Source organism: Callospermophilus lateralis, chromosome 1, assembly GCF_048772815.1.
Source record: "Callospermophilus lateralis isolate mCalLat2 chromosome 1, mCalLat2.hap1, whole genome shotgun sequence".
NCBI classification, from domain to species: Eukaryota; Metazoa; Chordata; class Mammalia; order Rodentia; family Sciuridae; genus Callospermophilus; species Callospermophilus lateralis.
In genome coordinates, this window is record NC_135305.1 from 139910645 (window position 1) to 139918517 (window position 7873).

Consider the following 7873-nt stretch of genomic DNA (forward strand, 5'->3'; position numbering starts at 1 on the left):
TAAAAAGTTATTTCTCAGAAAGAGAGATAATATGTGAGGTGAATAGGGAGCCTACATCCTGGGAACAAATTTTTACCCCTCACACATCAGATAGAGCTCTAATCTCTAGGGTATACAAAGAACTCAAAAAGTTAAACACCAAAAAAAAAAACCCAAACAAACAAATATCCCAATCAACAAATGGGCCATGGACCTGAACAGACACTTCTCAGAAGAGGATATACAATCAATCAACAAATACACGAAAAAATGCTCACCATCTCTAGCAATCAGAGAAATGCAAATTAAAACTACTCTAAAGTACCATCACACTCCAGTAAGAATGGCAGCCATTATGAAGTCAAACAACAACAAGTTCTGGTGAGGATGTGGGGGAAAAGATACACTCATACATTGCTGGTGGGACTATAAATTGGTGCAGCCAACTTGGAAAGCAGTATGGAGATTCCTTGGAATGCTGGGAATGGAACCACCATTTGACCCAGCTATCCCTCTTCTTGGTCTATACCCAAAGGACCTAAAAATATCATAATACAGGTACACAGCCACATCAATGTTTATAGCAGCACAATTCGCAATAGCTAGACTATAGAACCAACCTAGATGCCCTTCAATGGATGAATGGATTTTTAAAATGTGGCATCTATACACAACGGAATATTACTCAGCACTAAAAAAATAACAAAATCATGGCATTTGCAGGGAAAATGGATGGCATTAGAGCAGATTATGCTAAGTGAAGTTAGCCAATCCCTAAAAAAACAAATGCTGAATGTCTTCTCTGTATAAGTGGTTGACTCAAAATGGGGTAGGGAGGAAGAGCATGGGAAGAAGATTACCTCTAGATAGGGAAGAGACGTGGGAGGGAAAGGGAGGGAGAAGGGGAATTGCATGGAAGATGGAAGGAGACCCTCATCGTTATACAAAATACATGTATGAAGATGTGAGAAAAAAAAGAATAGTGTCACCTTAGATTGGGTAGAGAGAAGTGATGGGAGGGGAGGGGAGGGGATGGGGGGAAAGAAAGGATAGTGGAATGAAATAGACATTATTAATTGCTGTGTGTATATACGTGACTGCATGACCAATATGATTCTGCAACCTGTACACTCAGAAAAATGAGAAATTATATCCCATCTGATTCAAGTGTATGATATGTCAAGATCATTATACTGTTATGTGTAACTAATTAAAACAAATAAAAAAATTTTTAAAAATTCTCCAAACAATTAACATCGTTAATTATGTTGTGGACAAAATCATCTAACACTCAACCTAATTTATATGAAATAGTGTTTGATGAAATTTATGGAAAAATATACCCAAATTGGGATATATAGACTAGTTGTATGAGCATACAACCAGACCATCATAAATTCAAAAATCAAGTGGATGTTTATAAATCAATGATCATCTGTACTCAGTAGCAGAAATGCCTCACCCACTGTGTAACACAGGACATATTATCTTGCAATATAGGTGCAAAGTAAGGTAAAAGTGAGTTCCACAGTCTCCTCAGCAACAACGAGTTGATTGACAAGGGAATATACAGGGAAGTTTACATAACGGGGGATGGGATAACAGAACATAATATTGATATTGAGTCTTGCTCTACTGGGAAGCAATTTCCTCCACATCCACCTCAGTATAAGTGGCTTCAACATATTAAGGGTCCCTGAACTTGCCTCTCAACATGATGAATCTGGGTGCTAGGTGCACAGTGAACATTTAACCAGCTAGCCTTGAAGTCCTGTGAGAGGCCATGCTTCTTTCAAGAAAAAGAAAGCAAACACAATTTTTTATAAATTTAAGGAGACAATGAGATGTTTTAATTAATGTATACATTGTACAATTTCCAAATCAGGATAGACAGCATAATCGTGATCTCAAACACTTATCACTTGTTTTAGTGAATCATTCAATTCTTTCTTACAGTTATTTTGAAGTCTACAAATATTTATGTTAATTTCACTCACTACTCTGCCATAGAACTCCAGGAAATATTCTTCCTTTTTAACTTTGGACTTGTTGACCAAATTCAACTCATTTTTCTCTGACCTCTGACCTCTCCAGCCGCTATCATCTGCTTCTATGAGATCCATTTTTTTTTTTAGTTTCCACATTGAAATCATGTGTCATTTGCCTTTCAGATCCTGAATTATTGCTGCCCTTCCCTGCCCTGCTCTGCATCAACATGACCTGTCCCTACCAGCCCTACTTGTCATGCCTCGCCTCCCTGTGACTTGTCTATTAGTGGGGAGGTAAGCCAACCAACCTTGCCTTGCATTGCTATGGATCCCCTGTTGAGGGGAAGCCAGGACAAACATGCCTTGCCTTGACCTGAACTGTACTTCTTGTCTTCCTGCCTTTTCATGCCCTGTCCTGTCCTCTTCTGACTGCCCTGCTCTGCCTTAACTGGACTGGCATTCCTTGCCTTGTCATGGCTTGGTTATTGGGGAAAGTCAAGCTAACCATCTTTGTCTTGCCATGAATTGCCTATTGAGGGGAAGGGAAGCCCAGCCATTCCTGCCTTACCTTCATGTGACCTTGTTAATGGGTTGAAGAAAAGCCAAGCCATCCTTGACTTCCTTTTTTTTTTTCTTGCCATGTGAGAGCTTGACTGTCCCAAAGTAGCCAAGTGTAGCCAAGTCAAGCCAAGCTGGGCCTAGTTTCTTCATGCTTTGTCTTGCCTTATATTTCCATATTTTAGCTGTCTCTGAGAAGCCCAAGCAAGCCAAGTCTTTTCTTCCCTTCCCTTGTCTTGACTTGCCTTGCTACAGCTTGGCAGTCAAAGACCTGCACTAGTTTTACCTGCCCTGCATTAACTTGCCCTCTTCCTGACCTACATTTTTGGGGCGGGGGGTGGGTAACAGGGATTGAGCCCAGGGGCACTTAACCACTGAGCTACATACTCAGCCCATTTTCATTTTTTATTTTGACATGAGGTCTCACTAAGTTGCTTAGGGTCTCACTAGTTACTGAGGCAGGCTTTGAACTTGTGATCCTCCTACCTGGGATTACAGGCGTGTGCCACTCTTGCCTTGCTTGATTTCCCATGCCTTACCACTGCTTAACTACCAAAAAGAAGTTAAGCCAAACCAAGATGTGCCTTTCCTCTTCATGCCTTCTCTTGCCTTACATTGTTATATTTTGGCTTTCAATGAGAAGCCAAGCAAAACAAGATTTGATTTCCTTTTCCTTTCCTTGATGTGCCTTGCCACAGCTTGGCAATAGAGGACAAGCTCTTCCCTGATCTGCCTTGCCCTGCCCTGTCCTGCCTGGCCCTGTACACATGAGAATAGAGTGTATTTTGATATATTATACAGACAAGGAGTATAATTTCCCATTCTTGTGGTTGTACATTAATCTATAGGATATACAAAGACTCCACTATTCGGAGACAAACTATATACCCCTAAGGCATGCCCTACATGCCCTACCCTGCCTTGCCTTGTTTTACCTTCTTAAGCCTTTCCATTATTTGTCTATCAGGGATCATGCAAGCCATTTCATCCCTGCTTTGCCTTATGAAGCCCTGCTTATTGAAGGAAAGTGAAGCCCCAGAATCTTTGACATCCCTTGCCATACATTGACCATGGAAGGAAAGGCAAACCCATTCACCCTTGTCTTGCCTTGCAAGACTTTGCTATTGGGTTGACTGCAAACCAAGCCATTTTTCCTTCGTTGGTTTCCCATATCTTGCCATGGTTTGACTATTGAGGAAAAGCCAAGTCAAGCTGTGTCCTTCTTTTTAATGCTTTGTCTTACCAGATGTTGTCATATTTTGACTATCAATGAGAAGTCAAGGCAAGCCAAATCCCTCCTCCTCTTTTCTTGCCTTGCTTACCTTGCCACGGTTTAGCGATCCAGGAGAAGCCCTGCATTGTTCTGCTATGCCCTGTCTGACCCTGCCCAACACTGCTCTGCTCTGCACTGCCCAATACTACCTTGACTTGATTTGACTTCCTCTGCCTGGCCTGGCTTGGCTTACATGGGGAAAGTGACCCAAGATATCTTTGTCTTGTTTTGACAAGAACTGACTATTGAGGGGAAGTGAAGCTCAGCTACGCCTCACTGTGCCATGGTTTGACTGTAGAGAGAAAGCAGACCAACCCAACCTTGTCTTCTCTTGCCAAGGATTGACCTACAAAGGGAAGTGAAATCCAGCCTTCCTTGTCTTGTCTTGCCATAGATTACTGTGGAGGGAAGGCAAGCCCAGTCATTCTTGCCTTGCTTTGGCAAGACTTTGTTATTGGGTTGAAGGAAAGTCAAGTCATCCGTGCCTGCCTTGGCTCCCCATGCCTTTCCACGGCTTTATTACTGAGAAGCCAAGCCAAGTCAAGCTGTTTCTGTCCTCATCATACCTCGTGTTGCCTTACTTTGCCATGCTTTTGGCCATCAATGAGAAGGCAAGGCAATTCAAATCTTGCTTCCTGTTTCCTTGCCTTGCCTTGTATTTCACAGGTTAGCAATTGAGGAGAAGCCCAGCTCTGGCCTAGCCTAGCCTTTCCTGCCCTGTGCCACATTAATTTGCCCTCTCCCTCCTTTGCATTTATATTCGCTGCTGTGCCCAACATTTACTTGTCCTACCTGGTCTTGCCATTGCTCATCTATCAGGTGGAAATCAAGCCAATCAACCTTGCTTTGCCTTGTCATGGATTGCTTATTGAGGGGAAGCTTACTCTGCCCTGCCCTGGCTTCCTGCCTTGTCCTGCCAGGCCTTCCCTGTTCTTTTCTGCTATTCCCTGCCCTGCCTGAGCTTGACTTGCCTTCCTTTGCCTTACTGTGGCTTGGCTATTAGGGGAAGCACAAGACTAATGAGGGAAAGTAAAGCCCAGTCCTCTTTGCCTGGGCCTGGCATTATTGTGCTATTGTGTTGAAGACAAGACAAGCCATCCTTGCCTACCTTGTACTCCCATGCCTTTCCAGAGCTTGACTATTGAGAAGTCAAGACAAACCATGCTCTGCCTGTCCTTTTCATGCCTTGTCTTGCCTTATGATGCCATGTTTTGACTGTCAATGAGAAGCCAAAGCCAACACTTGTTTTCCCTTTCCTTACCTTTCTTTGTCTTGCTAATCCTTGGTTCTCAAGGGGAAACCAAGATAAAACTAACTGAGCCTTACCTTTACTTCCCTTGCCTTCCCTTGACTTTCCATGACTGGATTATTAATGAGAAGTCAAGGTAAGCCAAGACTTGATTTGTCTTGCCTTGCCATGCCTTGACTTTCCTTGTCTTGCTATGGTTTGGCTACAAAAGGGAAGGGAAGTCAAACCATCCTTGCCTTGCCTTGTCTAGCCTTTTGCTGCATGGCAAGTCAGGCCAAACAAAGTCAGCCTTGCCTTGCATTGTTTAACCTGGATCTGAGATGGCTTCTCATGTCTTGAATATTGAGGAGAAGTAAAAGCCAAGCCAGACCAAGTGTACCTTTGCCTTGCCATGCCTATCCTTATCTTGCTATAGGTTGACTATTGAGGGGAAAACCAAGCCAAAACCAAGACTTGGTTTGCCTGAATTGCCTTGGTTTACCTTGATTTGCCATGGCTTTACTATTGATGGGAAGTCAAGCCAAGTCAAATCTTGCTTTGATTTAATTTGTTTTATCTTGCATTACCATCACTTGACTTGCTTTGCCATGATTAGACTATTGAGGGGAATGTCAGCAAAGTCTCCTTGCTTGCATTGCCTAGTCGACACCAGACTAGCCTTGCCTTGCTTTGACTTGCCATTTCCTGGCTATCAAAGGGAAGCCAAGCCAATTCTAGCCTTACATTTCCCTGTTTATCCTTGTCTTGTTTTGCCTTGCCATGGTGTTGAGGCTTAGATATTTTGTGTCTCCCAATAGCTCATGTGTAAGACAATGCAAGAACATTCAAAGGAAAAATGATTGGGATATGGGAACCTTAACCCAACCAGTCAATTAATTCCCTGATAGAGATTAACTGAGTGGTAACTCAGAGCAGATAGGGTATACCTGGAGGAAGTTAGGTCATTGGAGTGTGCCTTAGGGGTATATATTTTGTCTCTGAATGGTGGAGTCTTTCTTTTTTTTTTATTGGTTGTTCAAAACATTACAAAGCTCATGATATATCATCTTTCATACATTTGACTCAATTGGGTTATGAACTCCCATTTTTACCCCAAATACAAATTGCAGAATCACATCAGTTACACACTCACATTTTTACATTATGGCATATTCGTGACTGTTGTATTCTGCTACCTTTCCTATCCCCTACTATCCCCCCTCCCCTCCCCTCCCATCTTCCCTCTCTACCTCATCTGCTGTTGTTCAATTCTCTCCCTTGTTCCCCCCCCTTTCCCCTCACAACCTCTTCTATGTAATTTTGTGTAACATTGAGGGTCTTCTACCACTTCCATGTGCTTTCCCTTCTCTCTCCCTTTCTCTCCCCCCACTCGTCTTTGTTTAATGTTAATCTTTTCCTCATGCTCTTCCTCCCTGTTCTGATCTTAGTTGCTCTCTTTATATCAAAGAAGACATTTGGCATTTGTTTTTTAAGGATTGGCTAGCTTCGCTTAGCATAATCTGCTCTAATGCCATCCATTTCCCTGCAAATTCTATGATTTTGTCATTTTTTAGTGCTGCGTAGTACTCCATTATGTATAGATGCCACTTTTTTTTATCTATTCATCTATTGAAGGGCATCTAGGTTGGTTCCACATTCTAGCTATTGTGAATTGTGCCGCTATGATCATTGATGTGGCAGTATCCCTATAGTACGCTCTTTTAAGATCCTCAGGGAATAGTCTGAGGAGGGCGATAGCTGGGTCAAATGGTGGATCCGTTCCCAGCTTTCCCAGGTATCTCCATAATGCTTTCTGGCCTTACCAATTTGCAGTCCCACCAGCAGTGTACAAGTGTACCCTTTTCCCCACATCCTCGCCAACACTTATTGTTGTTTGACTTCATAATGGCTGCCAATCTTACTGGAGTGAGATGGTATCTTAGGGTGGTTTTGATTTGCATTTCTCTGACTGCTAGAGATGGTGAGCATTTTTTCATGTACTTGTTGATTGATTGTACGTCCTCCTATGTGAAGTGTCTGTTCAGGTCCTTGGCCCATTTGTTGATTGGGTTATTTGTTATCTTATTGTTTAATTTTTTGAGTTCTTTGTATATTCTGGATATTAGGGCTCTATCTGAAATGTGAGGGATAAAAATTTGTTCCCAGGATGTAGGCTCTCTATTTACCTCTCTTATTGTTTCTCTTGCTGAGAAAAAACTTTTTAGTTTAAGTAAGTCCCATTTATTTATTCTTGCTATTAACTCTTGGGCTATGGGCGTCCTATTAAGGAATTTGGAGCCCGACCCCACAGTATGTAGATCGTAGCCAACTTTTTCTTCTATCAGACGCAGTGTCTCTGATTTGATATCTAGCTCCTTGATCCAGTTTGAGTTAACTTTTGTGCATGGCGAGAGAAAGGGATTCAGTTTCATTTTGTTGCATATGGATTTCCAATTTTCCCAGCACCATTTATTGAAGATGCTATCCTTTCTCCATTGCATGTTTTTAGCCCCTTTATCAAATATAAGAAAGTTGTAATTTTGTGGATTGGTTTCTGTGTCCTCTATTCTGTACCATTGGTCCACCTGCCTGTTTTGGTACCAGTACCACGCTGTTTTTGTTACTATTGCTTTGTAGTACAGTTTGAACTCTGGTATCACTATACCTCCAGATTCACACTTCCTGCTTAGAATTGCTTTTGCTATTCTGGGTCTTTTGTTTTTCCATATGAATTTCATGATTGCTTTATCTATTTCTACAAGAAATGCCGTTGGGATTTTAATTGGCATCGCAAAAAGAGGTGAAAGATTTATACAATGAAAACTATAGAACCCTAAAGAGAGAGAT